Here is a 16,784-nt window from a genome sequence, read left to right as displayed (position 1 = left end):
AGTGTCTCAAAACCTTCAACACAATCAACTGCATGAGTCATTATTGAGTTGTTTCAGCTTGACTGATAATTCTTTATTTATGAAAAGAAATATCTAAATAAACTCTTTTCTTTATATGTTAAGTATCTCAGGTACTTAGTGTCTTGGGTCCTTGCTATAGAAATGGAAAGCTAAAAAATCCAAAGCAACCAAACAAACCAAAACCAAAACCAAAAAAAAGAACCCCAAATAACCTATGTCTCTGCTTGAAGCAGATCTCCTGAGAGAACAATAGGCTGTGGGGTGAGGAGAAGGACACCCATTGGAGGGGCAGAGAAGATGGGGTTCACACAAAGGGGAGGGGGTCCTGCATCCCCTAAGGGGGTCCCAGATGGAGCAGTTATTTGGGTGGATGGGGGGTCTCACCTCACAGCCTGTAAGAAACTTAAGAAGAAGGAATGCCCAAATGTTGATACCTGAAACCTGCTTAGAAGGGAACAAAATAATCATGGGAGGCAGAGGGAGGGAGGGGGGAAAATGAGGGGCAGGATCAAATTTGGGGAGAGAGAGGAGGGATGCCCAGAGGGTCAGGAGAATGAACTGAAATATGCAGCATTGGAACTTAGGGGAAACTCTAGAAAGTCCCAGAGACCTGAGATGTGAGAGCCTACCAGGATTCAAATGCCTGTGCCCTTCCCCCAGCCTTGAGCAGGCTAAATACACCTTAAGTGCTTGCCACAGTTAAAGTTTAAGGATTCCGGTGGCCCCTCTGCCTAGTCTTACCTCCAATTTCTTAAGGAGACCTGCTAATCTTGTTTTGCAACACAATCCAGCTGAAACAAATGATGGGTCTGTGGGCTCTCCCTATATAAATGCAGTGCTGACTATTAAACTTTGCGCCTTGATCAGAAACGTTTGTCTTAACTTCATTATCTTCTCATACCCCATTTCTTTTTCATTTCCAGCCCCCCTTTCAGGTATACACATGGCCACTGGACAGCTAAAAATGGCCAACAGTGGGGAGAGGGACATGACCCCCTGTTGAAGTAGGGGGCCACCCACCCCTCTTCAATATTTATTTATTTATTTATTTATTTATTTATTTATTTATTTATTTTTGTTTTTCTTTTGAGACAGGACTTCTCTGTATAGCTCTGTCTGTCCTGGAACTCACTCTGTAGACCAGGCTGGCCTCGAATTGAGAAATCTTCCTGCCTCTGCCTCCAAAGTGCTGGGATTAAAGGTGTGCACCACCACTTCCCTGCTCAAAATTTTAAACCCAGAATTGTTCTTGTCTAAAGGAAATACAGGGATAAAAAATGGAGCATAGACTGAAAGAAAGACCACCCAGTGACTGGCCTGACGTGAGATCCATCCCATGCATGCACACCAATTTCTGACAGTAATACTGAGGCCATATTGTTCATGCAGACAATTGTTCCTGGCGTGGCTCTCCACAGAAAGGCTCTACCAGAAGCTCACTGTGGCAAAGGCAGACACTTACAGCCAATCAGTGAACTGAGTTTGGGTACCTGTATTGTTATGGAAGAGTTAGAGGTAGGACCAAAAGTGCTGAAGGGGATTGCAACCCAGAATGGATGCTCTGAGCTCCCAGATTTTAAGCTAAAATCCAAGTAGCATACCTTGGCTGGTCCATGGCCCCGGCACATGTGGAGCCCCTGTATGACCTAAGTGGGAGAGGATGTGATCTGTGGAAACTTGATGCCCCAGGGAAGAAGGATTTTAGTAGAGATGATGGGTTGGGTGGGCTGGAGAGGGAACATTCTCTCAGAAGCAGGAGGAAGGGGGAATGGGGTGAAGAATGGGGGCTGAGAAGAGGAACAACTTTTAGAATGTAAATAAATAAATAAATAAAATAATTTAATAAAATTAATTAATTAAAAAAGAAATAGAAAGCTAACTAACATTATTCATGTCCTGATTAAAAAGAGACAGAGAGGCATTTTCATTCCCTCTCCCTCTCCCTTTCTCTCCTTCTCTCCTCTCTCTCTCTCTCTCTCTCTCTCTCTCTCTCTCTCTCTCTCTCTCTCTCTCTCTCCCTTCTTCAAACTTGAATTAGCTAGCTCCTTTGTTTGGGTTTCTCAGTTTCCAGAAATGTGACATGTGTCTGTCGTTTAAACAAGTCTTTCATGACTTGTTATGACAGACAAAAATAGACGGCATGTATTCATAGAGAATGAAGATTAACCTTTATACTACTATTAACTTCTGAACTATCGGATGTATATTTACATCATGTGTTTACAGTTCCATCTAACATTGCAACTCATTCCAAAAAAATTAGCTAGATTTTAAGTTTTACCACATTTTAAATCACTCTTTCCTATTTGTGGAAGGGGCGAGGCACTTGTAGGATATCAAAATTCCTTGAGAACGAGGTCAGTGGTTATAGGTTTTTTATACTATTCTGACTGCTAAGACCTAGGTCCTAGTCATTCTTACTAACATCCCTGTTGTAAACACATAGGAACAATGTTTGTATGAGGTTTGGGTTTTAGTTATGTCTTTAAAGTTGACCATACATGTAAATACTCTTATCATTAGAGATCAAATTCAACACCAAGTGGAGGTCATTCCCTCTGACCTTGGGCTGCAGTGACTGAAGATGGTGGACTTCTCCACTCCACGGACCTCCCCTACTAGTCCTCACCCAGATCGATCTGATTGTCTTTGGGAAAGTATGGTGAGCTCCAGGGATAAAAACAAATGAATAGAAGAGAAAATGAGGAAAAGCAAGGAAATGTACAAGCAATTTATTAAAAATTAATTCTTTAATGCATTAAAAATTCTTCTATGGTATCTTAGCTTGTTATTTTTTATTGATCGACAATAAAAATTATTTAATAAAAAATATAGTCACAACAGTCAAATCAGAAAAAAGAATAACATAGGAGAAAATAATTTCATTCCAGGATGACTTTGAAGTTCTTCTATTGCTATCCTTAGGTCGTAGTGAGTTTATGGTCAGGATGATATTTAATGTGGAACTATCTCCTATTAGGAATCACAAGAACACTAGTTTTAAAGACACCCCCTCACCCCCTCCACAGTTTGCTCAAAGTGGAAAGTTAGCTCTATTCTAAGGCAGTTGTATTGAAAGTGTTAGACTATGAGATCTCAAAAGTCTTTCTGGAATCAAGCATTCTTTTGAGGATCAACAAGAAAGAATTGTTTGCTTCCTCTCAATTATGTTTTTGTAAGTAGGTGCATGTTCCAGAAACAATTCATTCCTTGTCTTACTAACTAAAAGATGCGTGAAAGGGAACACAGTGACCCAGAACACAGGGCACTTCACATTTCCATGAGAAACCTTTTAAGCACTGAATTTCTACACTTAGTACTTACTTTAACCTCTCATCTTTCGCAGAACAAGACATGGCCCCTGCATCCCAGGTTCTCCATCAATCAAAAGAGTGTGTTCATGTAGTTTCATCTAACATCCTAATGTTAGAAATGTTTTGTTTTGTTTTCTTTTCTTTTCTTTTCCTTTTTATTTAGACTGTTCTTTTAACATGCAGGTTTCTCCTTTGGAGCTGATAACAGCTTTATCAAAATGGCAGTTCTAGTAAATAAATCACCAATCACTTTTAATTTAATCCTTAAGGACATATGCTTTTTTTTATGAATATAATAAACTTCAGAAGTAAAGGCAGATAAAATTGTTGTTTAAAAGAACATGGTAAAACCTGAGTTGTTTAAGGTAGTCATTTTCTTGGTAAATAAGAAGTTGCAATCTAAAAATCTCTTTATTTAGAGAAAAAAATGAATTTGCAAAAGACAGAAGACTCGTTGAGCAGAGAATCAAACCCGGTGCTAATGTGACAGAGGCAGCAGCTGCTGCAGACCTCGATGCATGCATCCCTATGGTGCAGAACTTCTGGAGTCAGATCTGCAGCCCTGTCACTGAGAGCAGCATAGAGTTCTGTTGTGAAAGCAATTGCTGTTCGTCTGCTTACTCACTAGCTTTACATTTAAGCTATCACACCAGGGACAAGAACTGTAACATCTTTCTCTCCACATGACTGCCTGAACATTTAATAGCACATTAGCATTGGCAAGCCAACAAACAGCTCTGCTGAGCCTTTGGAGCTGTGCATTTTCATTCTGAGAAATGTGTGAAACTAAGCAAAGTGCCATGGGGTCAGGCTTTCAAAAGAATGTTTGTGTTTGTTATAACAAACTAACAGATAGAAAGAAATATTGTCCATTTTCCCACTCGATCTCCATTAACTCCAATATAAAGGCAAACTGATGGACTTAATGAAATTCAAATATCAAAAGGACTGTCTCTGGAGACTCACAGGGCTAAGCTTGGTAAGTGCATCCTAGATTGCTTCTAGGGGTGCTAGTGTCACCCAGTGACAATTTTGGTGACTCTAAAATGGACTTTCTGACCCATAAGTGGATGATTTTAATATCTGGGTACCTATTATTAAGTTATTGAGATTCTCACTGCTTATAGGTGCACTTCATCTATTAAAGGCATGGGTAACATTTCATTGTTACAGTAAACAAAACCCTATGAACATGAAATTTACTGACTTTATTAAGCTGAATCAGACACAGATACTTCCCTACTTTAGAAATTCTAGATTTTAGAAACATAGCAAGTCCTAGATTCTCATCTGCAATCATTATGTAAAATTCTCTATATCCTGATATTATGTGTTTTTCTCAATCTCTCTCACTTGTCTCTATATACCTTGACATTTTTTCTCTATTTCTACATCTAGGTATAGATATTTCTCTCTATTTATATTATCTCTATCACATTTTCTGTTTGTTTTCCCCCGCTCTATCTCCATTTCCTTGGTTTTGATATTTATGTGCTTTGGTTCATCTTTGAGTGGACTCACAGTTAGACTGCTTAGATTCACTTTCTCTCTCCCCTCTTTACCTCATCCTTTTGGGTAAAAATCTCCCTCTGCAGACACAATTCTTTTGCTTTCACAGCTCAAAGCTGAAAATCACCTCACGCCTCCCACAACGATCCTGATAATATAAGCATGATAGTGAAATTGGCATTCTCTACCACTGCATGCTTGCTGAATTGAGATGCATGGTGCCAGCTCTAGGGTTACTACCCTTAAATTCATGACTGTTCCTAGGCAAGTCTTATAGTGATGTCCATTGGTGTGGAGGATTACTGTGGCAGTTGCTGCTGCTGCTTCCACTTCTGCTTCCATTTCTGCTTCTTCCTCCTCCCCCTCTTTTTCTTACTCTTCCTACTTTGGCATTAGATGGTGATTAACACAGACAAATGGGACATTTAGCACTCTCCCTACCACAAGACATAAACATAGTCAAAAAAGTGAAGCCCAAAGCCTCAAAGGGAGTGTACATGGGAAATAAGAGTATTTGCTTCCCATTCTCATCTGTTGAGAAGGACACATGCTCCACTATGTTCATAGCAGCCTTATTTATAATAGCCAGAAGCTGGAAAGAATCCAGATGTCCCTCAATGGAGAAATGGATACAGAAAATGTATATTTACACAATGGAATACTACTCAGCAATTAAAAGCAATGAATTCATGAAATTTTTAGGCAAATGGTTGGAACTGGAAAATAACATCCTAAGTGAGGTAACCCAATCACAAAAGAATACACATAGAATGCAGTCACTGATAAGTGGATATTAATTAGCCCAGAAGATTAAATACTCACAACACAATTAGCATATCAAATGATTCCCAAGAAGAAGCAAGGAGATGGCCCTGGTCCTGGAAAGGCTTGATGCAGCATTGTAGGGGAATACCAGGACAAAGAAATGGGAGGGGTGATTGGGGACTGGGAGGAGGGAAGAGGGCTTATGAGACATATTGGGAGGGAGAACAGGGAAAAGGGAAATCATTTGGAATGTAAACAAAGAAAATTGAAAATAAAAAAAATAGAAGGGGAAAAAAAAGAAATGTAGAAGATCAAAGGACACAAAATCAGCATGAATGGAGATAGCACTAAAGAAGGCCCATCCCTAGCTGCAGAGATACAAGAAATTGATGGCTATAAAAGGAGGGAGAGTCTATTCTCTTCATATTTGTTTAAGACCACAATCAGAAGTTTCTGCTTTTCCCTTAATTCTCACTGACAAAATACATAAACTTTTTGAATCAGTCACCTTGACCAAAATATTCACTCTGATGGGTGAGCATTCATTTACCTTCACACACTGGAATGATGAAAGTATCTTCAGACAAGGGGTCCCCAATCCTCAAGAAAGCAAAGTATCCTAATAAGTGAAACAACCACTGCCCATACCTTACCTCACTAATGGACAAATACTACACCTACAATCAGGTTGTTCTGGCACGAGACTCCTGTAATTCCACACATTTCATTGTCTTTAATGTATTAGTTCACACTTTGCCCTTGAGTTTCTTTCATATCAGTTGGTCCTTTGGCTTGGATTCATGAAGTTTTCTTAAAACATTTTAAAAGAACAAATACATCTTCAGAAATATATTTACTATAATTGTTAGACTTTGAAAATTGAATTGAATTTTTTAGATTTGTGATCATTGTGAAATTTTTATTAGGGTATCACTCTCTCCAAAATGTTTAATTTGCCAACAAATCTATAAAACTATACTAAAATGTATCTAATGGTAATATATTCATATTATAATAAAATTATTTGCATATATAAGTTTAAAAAACTTATTTGCATATAAACATATATACATATAAACTATACACACACACACAAACACACACACTCACACATACACACAACACACATTAACAGTACACCTGCCTATCAGGAAAGCATGGCAGTAGATTTCAGTGTCATAACAAATGCTGGACACAGATTAGAATATTTAGTGTTTCTATTTTGCATTTAGTGATTTCTTATAAAGAAATGTGTACTTAATTCAGAGAGAGGATGGTACAGAATTATTTCTTTTGTTCTTGTATGATTCAATATTGTCTATTTCATGAATTAATTATCAATCTGGATATAAAATGGAAAACATCTTTGGTTGATGATTTCTTTTGTTGTTTATATAAGTCTTCTTGAACTATGACATCAAAGGTCATCTGAAATCAGTGTGAATACTCAGCACAGGATGTCTGGGGCTCCTTTTACTTTATTTCAGTTTTTGCATGCTTGTTTTCATTGAGGAAATGTGTCTTGATTTTACTCTTCTGCACGTTTGCTCCTCGGGACCCTATTCTCCTTATACAAACATTTGCGTTCATGGAAACATATTGTGTTGGAGCACATCTGTATTACTATCAGTGAGTGGGAGAGAGCAAGAGGAGAGGAAGGGCAAGGAAGGAGAGCAGGGGAGTGGCTCATCCCCCGAATTCCTTATCCCAGTACTGCCTTTCTAGCAACACATCAACATATCTCACATATCTTTAAAGATGATCATAGGTATTCAAAGGTTTTTATTATTTTTTTGAGGAAATAGCATGTTCTCCCCTTCCCTTTATTCCCTCTAAGTCCTTCTATATATTTTTAATTCTTGTACAAATTCATATTATTCTTCAATAATTTTGTACATTTATATTTCTAAACACACAAATACAACCTGCTCAATCTCTATAAAGTTAATTGCATGAATGTTTTCTAGAACTGCACATTCAGTAGGAGCAAACCAATTGCTGTTGTATCCCCTGAAGATACCAAATATAATCAATATGAACTCTTTAAATGTCTCAGACTTTGATTTTCACAGTTTGAAATTTCATTCATTCATACATTGATGACGGCATCAATTTAGATAATCTTCCAGCATTCAAAAAAGCAGAGATTTTTTTTTAACAGCCGATAGTATGAGTTTTCTTATGATTTCTTTCATCATTCTTTAATCAGAAAACTGCTTCATAATGGGTTGGGAGCATTCTTCAATTCAATGCTGTAATTTCCGACAGCAGAGTCATAGAGCAATGGAATTTCGTGTATCCCTTTTATTATTAATAAGAAAAGCTAAGGGTTCTTATTAGCGTTTCAACCATAAATATGCCCAGACATATGCATACAGAGAGAAGCACACACACACACACACACACACACATACACACACACATGTGCGCGCGCACGCACACACACATGCACACAAGTACGCAGACAGGCATGCACACAGAGGTACTCATGCGCTCACTGCTGACAGAGGTAGGAAAAGAACAGGGATACCTTTAATTCCACCCCAAATCCTCATTTCTCCTGCCTAAACTGTGCTGCCTCTTCATTTCTGGAGTTCTAGTTAATTCCAGCTATATCCAGTGGAGGAGAAAATGAGGCAATTTGTCGCTTGCCTTCACTAGATTTATAACATAAACAGTCAGAGGTTGTGGTTGAATCTGTATGGTGGGTAAAGCTTCCAGGGGATTTTATTGCATGATGAATGTTCATTGAGCAAATTGCAGTGAAAGGGTGTTTATTTCATGAAACACCTGAATTTATTTTCTTAATTGAACCACTCTCTTGGCAGTGTGTGCTCTAAAGACCCAGTGGATGATCGACATCCCCTGTACCATGCTGCTTCTCAGAGGGCAGCCACAACTAAGCACAAGAGAGGAGGATAATATTTAAATGTTTTAAGAAGTACTGTTGGTTCACTGTATCTCTGGCTTCTATATCTATAGACCCAAACAACCATGGATCAAAATAGAATAAATACCTTCTGTCTTGACTGAACATTCACAGATATTTGTCTTTGTCATTATTTCCTATATAACACATATATCAACTATTTATATTACCTTTATATTATATTTTAGTGTTAAAAGTAATCTACAGATTATTTTTAATATGGGATATTGTTTTATGATTATTTGCAAAGAGCAGTCATCTTAAATGAGTTAAGTGAGCGTCTTAAGGTCTGACCATTGAAGGAGGTTGCATAAACTATCCCCATAGATGAGGAGCAACAACTGCACTGTTGAGAACACTAGCCATGCCAAATTGTGCAGAGGTGGCATTTTCTGGACCTAATAACTCAAGTTTCTCCTGGCTTGTCTTCACCTTCTTCCATGCATTCCTTTTCCTTACCACCTATCCTTTGCAACATCTTCCCACTGTGGCTGTTCTACATTAGGAAGTTCATTCTACTCTCTACCTCGTCCTTATTTTCATTTCTTTGGTTGGTTTCCCACATAAATCGCCTACAAATATCTGTAGATTACAAATTCCCGAAAGCTAGGTACAGGGTTCTTCTGTTTCTTTTACTAGCGCAGTCCTTTCTGTAATTGATGCTTTTTATCTTGAATAATAATATAGAAGAAAAACTCAGATAATTTCATTTAAAGATTAATGACAGGAATATATGTTAAATGCTTTATTCTATAGCATTAACTTTAAAAATCAGAAACCTGAGGGTTTTTTTTTTTTTACTATATTTAGAATGCTCAATATGCACTGTGTGACCAGAAATCCTCATTGTACCTTAAAGAGGGGGGCTGCTTCTATTCTTGAAATATAATGCTAATTCTGAATAACACGAGCCTCAATATCAGAATTCAGAGTAATCGAGTGGGTGCTATCTGTGGGGGTATGGAGAGAGGTGACTGGCATTTATCCTAACCTAGTAAATAATGGGAAATAGGAGCTCTGAAGAAGAACTGCCATAGAGGTCTTCCACATTTAAAAATCTTTATCTAGCTCTGGAAGCCATGGCGGCACATGAACCTGCAGCATTTCAAGAAGTCTGACAGTGCTATAAGTCAGCAAAAGAGCTGTTATTCTGAGAAGTTTGAATTCTATACAGTAATACTCCTTCTTGCAAGTTAGTGTTTAATAAGTATCTGGATCCTGGTTATATGTCTTTATTAAAATAAAACAGATACATCACATAAAGCTCAACAAATAATGAATATTTATAATTTAGCAACATACATTTCCAGTTTTGATGCCAGTTGGGCAGGTACGGGAAAAATATACAAGACTGCTAGTAACGGAAAATTTGGAAAATCCAGTATGCTTCTGAGTGTCCAATTCATGGATGGAGCTATAGCCTGTGGACATATTAAATGACAGGTCTCTTGTGCCCAAACAGTGAATAGCAATATTAAGATTTCTTGCCTCAGGCCAATGTTTTGCTTCATTCATGTGTTTACCACTGTGGGATTTGAGGAGATAGGGGTGAACAATTTTTCATACATATCCAACTCTGACATCGTCTAGTTTTAAAATACCACACAGGCCATTGCCAATTATCTTCTGTAAGTACAGCGCAGTTGCTTGCATCTTGAGAGTTTGAAATATATCTAGCATAGCCCAGAGGTGTATTCTTTGTTGCTCTGTGACCCAGAGACAGCTTATGTAAAGCAACAAAGGCTCTATAGAGACAAATGACTCTGAGCCTTGTGAGCTCTCACCATGTAGTATGTCGGGTAAAACAGGTGCATGATACAAGTTATATTTTAGCAAATAGTGTATCTTTGTATGATTACATTTTGCTGCCTTCAATGGAAGGAAGGAGTATATTTTAGATATAGTGCATATTAAGAGATGAAAGGTGTTTAGTAAATAGAAGTAAGATGATGAGTCAATTATATAACTCAGTCAGCATTAGCCTTGGAGGGTACCCTGGGACCCTCAAAGAGGGCATACAAATATGGTCAACATGGTGTTCAAAACAAGGGTGTTTCAAGTTATTCTGCCGTGGCATAAACCCTGAGAACTTTATACTTGTTACTTTTGGAGATAACTAGAAACATATTTCTCAGTGGGTCAAAACAATTTCCTAATATCACACTTTGATTTATTACTCTGGTTTTCACCTTCTACATTAGTACTTGAGTTACTTTCTGAATTCCACCCAATGCCCACTATCATATTGAAAACACCATTGTTCACACCATCATCATAATCCATATCAATAGAATTTCTACTTTTAGAAGGATGCAAAGGGTGTACACGGTCTGCATTCTACTTGACTACTAATTTTTCCCCCACTAGATTAATTCTCTTGCCTAAACACAGTACATGGTGGAGAACAGGTCTTCAATGAAATCATGCAACTCTATGGTTTGCTAAGCTTTTATTTTGCATAAAAGAGGAGAGTTAGAATTCAATTCAATGATCTTTTTAAGGAGAAGTGATGCTCAGAATGGAAAATTTTATGAGGAATATCTCTTTGTATTAAAATAATGCTTCATTCTTTCCTAACTCATCCTACAGAGTGTCTGAGATTATGCTGTTACATACTACAAGTTTTATGCATTCTTAAAGCTCATGCTGAAATAATAACTGCCTGGTATCTCAGAATATAACATTTTTGAAAGTAGATATTCAACAGATGATAATTTTCAAATTAAGATGAGCTGGTTTGCATAGCTTGTAACATTACACAACATTTGGAGATAGCAATATATATATATGTGTGTGTGTATGTATGTATGTAAATATACATAAATATATACATATATGTGTACATATACACATTATATGTATGTGTATACATTACATATACACATATACATATACATAGCATTGCACCTGAGGCAGGTACTAGACAATGATTCAATACATACAATTCAAGAAGTTCCCACAGTTGCCCGTAGACACTTAGAACCTATTAGAAAGGATGAATCTATTTTTTTCTTTTGATAAATCTCAGAAGTTGCAATGTCACTGATCATTTGAGCCTTTTGATCTGGAAAATTGTGAGACAGCAAAAGTCTGTTACTGTATACCACTCACCTGAGGCCTATTTTTATTATAGACATAGTGAGGCAATTCACCTGCAAGTACATTGTTTCAAATAGTATCATATAATTTTTACTTCACTACAGTCTTTTGAAGCGACATTTATACATGCACCTAGGCAGTCTCGAAGTGAATAGGAAACCCGATGGTCAAGATCCTTCATGTCATATAGTGCAAAGGATTCACATCTCTGATTTAGCCTAAGATAGCAGTCTTTGGTGCCAAGATTATGCTTCTTGGCCTACTAGTTCTGCTAATGCCAGTGTGGTCCATACTGGAAACATCAGTTTCACAACCATCCACCTAAGTTTAGTACTGTTCATAACTTAAGTCTACATACCCCAACCTACATGAGTCTCTGAGACAAATAAAGTACATAAAGTAAATTCAATAGAGCTCAGGGCTTACAGGGTGGAAGGGTGACTTGAGTGGATGGAGGGTGACTCTCTAAATGGGTGATTCTGAGATAACACTAAAGAGAGCAAAGTTGAGGTGTTATTCAAAGCTGGAGAAGAAATATACAAGAGCAACAAGAAGAAACAGAAGAGCGACATAAAAGTAGTCAGTACCACGGATAAGCCAGGAGACAAATTAGAATTGGGATAGAAAGACTGGCATCTCTGGAACCCATGAAGTTCGAAAGGCTTCTCAAAGGTATATGACTTTCCTTAAGGCTGGCCTTGGGGGAAGATGAAGGTGGAAAGAGTTAAAATCTCAGTAATATTACTGTGTCAATACCAGCTTCTTTAAGACAAACAAATTCCCAGGCAAAACATTTTCTTTTAACCTTTTACTTAAGCACTTTGCTTACTTGCTTTCTTTTTTTGTATTCTTTTTATCAGTTAGTGTTACTCTTTGCTTTTTTTTAAGTTTAGTTTTCTTTACTTGTATTGTTTTTGTCTTGTCTTCATGTAGCAGTAAAAATACACTACACATACACATACACATACACATACATGCACACACACACACAGAGACACAGACACACACACACAAACACACACAGACACACACACACACAAACACACACACACACACACACACACACACACAACTGGAGAGATTAATTTAACTCCACTAGGGGTCACTTCTGACCCACTGATGAGTCCTTAACCTTAAAATTTTGCCTGCCTATGTAGTTTATCTGGAAGGATTTTTCTTCACGCCCTATCTTTTGCTAACTTGGTGACCCCCATCTCCATCACCACTACCATCCACAAGGACTGACATCAAAGGCAATGTCATCCACACCCTCCCTGGTCACAAGACACCTCAGGAGCCAGCCAGAATATTAAAAAAGGCATGCCCCGGGTGCTTTCCTTTGTTCCAAGTAGACAGGCAGTCCTGAGTTTGGAACTTGGCACTTTGACAAATGCGGCATCATTATATAAAGTGTCATGTCATAAGAAAGGCCATGACTGTGCCAGGAAGGCCAGGATGTCTGTCTGCTTCTTACTAACAGGCCCCAAGTGTCCACAACCAGGCTTCCAGGAGCTTCCTTCAATTGTCTGCACATTGAGTTCTTTATCCTCTTAAAGAGGTGCATGTGCCCACTTAGCCATCTGCAAAAAATGAAACTTCCAGTGATTTATATCCAATCTGGTCACTTGAAAACTGACAGTTTTACTAATCTGAGAAATTATAGAGGCATCAGGGACAAGTAAGGTCCTTTGGTACTCTTCTTCATGTACATTTATGTGCATATATTAAAAATGCCCCCCACACTGGCTACAGGAACACATATATCTGTCATCATGCCTGAAGTGAAAAGGTGAGGCTAACCTTTATATACATTTCACTCCATAAATTTCAGATTCTTTGTAAAGATCAGGATAGCAATAATTTTGCTTAGTTGAATTACTGATTTAAAACTAGTAACATAAAAGATTTCCCTTACAGATTTTTTCTAGCATACAAGCAGTAATTTTCATTAAATATTATTTTGCATTAAATATTATTTTGAATTACTGATTTAAAACTAGTAACATAAAAGATTTCCCTTACATATTTTCTAGCATACAAGCAGTAATTTTCATTAAATATTATTTTGTAGAAAATCTTGACCAAATTACTATTGTTTAGATGAACTGACACAAATGGATAAACATATCAAGTTGAATGTCAGTGTCTATTTTATACTTTTTATTGTTTTTTAGCCAAGAACTTTTATACCTAGTCTCCCAATTTATTTTTTACTTAGTGTGTATTTCATCTGATGGGTCTCACTTTCACTAAGCTCAAGAAGAATTTGTATCTCTAGCATGTCATAAATCAAGGATTTGGTCTAATTGCAATTCGGTTTCAGTAGCCTTTAGATTAGTGTATGTAAAGGTTTTCTATGTAGACTTTACCATCTTGTAGATGGTAAATATTTAGTAGCATAAGTTGTATGTTGTCTGCGACAACTGTTCAGCTTAGTGCTTGGGGCACAAGACAAGTGATAGATAATTCATAAGACCATGAGTGACGCTGTGCTGTACAAAATATTTATTTACAGAAACTGAATACTGGGTACTTTATAATAGTCACAGGTCATAAAACGCCATTGGTTTACTTTTAACTATTTAAATATGTGGAAAAATTCTTAGTTCACTTGCTCTAGCAAATCCATGACAAATGGGATGTATTCTGTGGGAAGATAGGTTGTAAAACTGTATATACATAAAATTATAAAGATTACTGTCATCTTCTATGTATATGCCAATTAAATGAACAATTTAAAGTTTGCACAGCTCTTCATCACTATAAATCATCAGCTTGGTCATTGGAATCTACTGTCAGGGATTAATTTATAGAAAAGTCAAACAGATACTAATTGTATGCACTTAATGAATGGCTAAATTATAGAATTAAATGACTAAGTAACAGAATATGAGTGTAGTTATAAAGAGCATTACTGACAGATTCTATAACATGTTACTAACATGTTACCAGATTAACATGTTAAGGACCCGTACCAAAAAAGTAATAAATAAAATAGAGGAAAAAGAAATGAAAAATTGCCCCAGGTTATCAAGATTTAATTATAAAAAGCCGAGGACTTGCCTTATGGACACAGTAAAGAATTCTCCCAGGAAAGACAACCCCATTCGTCTAAGCATGTAAATGAATATAATGCAAAGTAAAACTATATTGTTGCTGAGTCTCAAATTATAAGAAAGAAATGAGACATGCAAGTAGGTAATTCAAAAAAAATAATTACTCAGATTACAACAGTAATCCGGGACACATACAGAATAAGCACTTGTATCGTGATGATTCTTATTCACAAATCTAATGATTCTGCTAAGAGTAGCTATTGGGTATTAGCAAATTAAATTGAAACACAAGAAACAGGATAAGATCTCAAAGATAGTTTATCTCAGATTACAATTTTAAATGTAAATTCTATGGTTGTTTATAGGTAAGACATGGTGAAAATTGATCCATAAATATATGTCTATAACAGATATACAATATATAAAATATACACATGTACATTTAGAATATTTCTATCATGTGTGTGATCTAGAACAGCAGAAAGTATGTTTTGTATAGTAGTGGTGGGACTAAGGTCAGATTTGTGGGATATTGAATATTAAGGAGAAATTTAAGCAACTGATTCCGCCTAGGTAACAATAATTTGATAGTTTTGTGTGTAAAAGAAGCTGGAGTTCATTGCTGACCAACTCAAATTGCATCCAGAGGGAAGGGCTCTCCTAAGTCTTATTTTTTCAAATATATTTTCCTTAATTAGTTGTGAATAAAACATTTTAATATTCAACAAACAAGGTAATTTTATTTAATTTCTAAATTAGTTAATTGTACTTACACATTAGTTTTGGAAACAAGAATCTCTTAGAAGAGAAAACAAAATACTCATTGAAGGAGATACAGGACAATGTGTGGAGCAGAGACTGAAGGAAAGACCTTCCAGAGAGTGCCCTACCTGATGATCCATCCCATATACATTTACCAAACCCAGACACTATTGTGGATGCCAACAACTGCTTGCTGACAGGAGCCTGATATAGCTGTATTCTGAGAGGCTCTGCCAGTATCTGACAAATACAGAGGTGGTTCTCTCAGCCAACCATTGAACTGAGCACAAGATCCCCAATGGAAGAGCTAGAGAAAGGACCTAATGAACTGAAGGAGCTTGCATCCCCTTAGGAGGAACAACAATATGAACCAGCCAGTACCGCCCCCAGAGCACCCAGGGAATAAACCACCAACCACATGGAGGGACCCAAGACTCAAGCTGCATATGAAGCAGAGGATGGCCTTGTTGGACATCAAAGGGAGGAGAAGCCCTTGATCCTGAGAAGGCTCTATGCCCCAGTATAGGGGATTACCAGGACAAGGAAGCAGGAGTGGGTGGGTTGGTGATCAGGGGAAGGGTAGATGATGGGGTAGGTGGTTTTCAGAGGGGATACCAGGAAAGGGAACAACATTTGACAAATGTAATAAAGAAAATAAATAAAATATCTAATAAAAAAAAAGAATCTATGGGTGATTCTCAGCTTGTGCTTTTTCTGCTGTTTCCATAATAGGCCATGCCTAGTTGAAGTTAATCCTGGTGGAGTGAATAATTTTCTTTATTACAACTTTATTATTGACCAGTCCCCATGAAAAATAACACGTAGTCATCCTTTAGTTGGTTCAGAGGATTAGGTTTACAAGTTTTCAGATTTTTAGTTGTAAATGAAAAATTTTCTTAGTAGTAAGTAGTATCAAAAGATGGACAGGAGTATGCCTGCTGATTTGTGTCAGGAAGTATTTGATGATTATTATAAAAACCTCAGACTTGTGGAATTTCTTTTATTCCCATATTATTCTGACAGCATTCATCTTTGAAATGATGTTTTCATAAATTGGCACTTATGAATGGAGAAGGCACAATAATTTATGTCCATTTGCTAAAACCAGCTTGATGGTAACTCAGGGCAGTATAGAATATCAAGAGATTTTATACCACTTAGATTTATTTTTGGAAGCAGAATTGTGAGTGTAATAAAGGTTAAATTCACCAGTAGATTTACATCTCTGGCATTCTAGAGATTTGAATTTATTTTAATGGAGCAGAAAATTATATGGACAAAATTTAGTTTGACTATGGAACTATATGTAATAATGTGAATAGTTAACAT

Source organism: Apodemus sylvaticus, chromosome 6 (assembly GCF_947179515.1).
Source record: "Apodemus sylvaticus chromosome 6, mApoSyl1.1, whole genome shotgun sequence".
NCBI lineage: Eukaryota > Metazoa > Chordata > Mammalia > Rodentia > Muridae > Apodemus > Apodemus sylvaticus.
Note: the sequence above shows the minus strand (reverse complement) of the source record.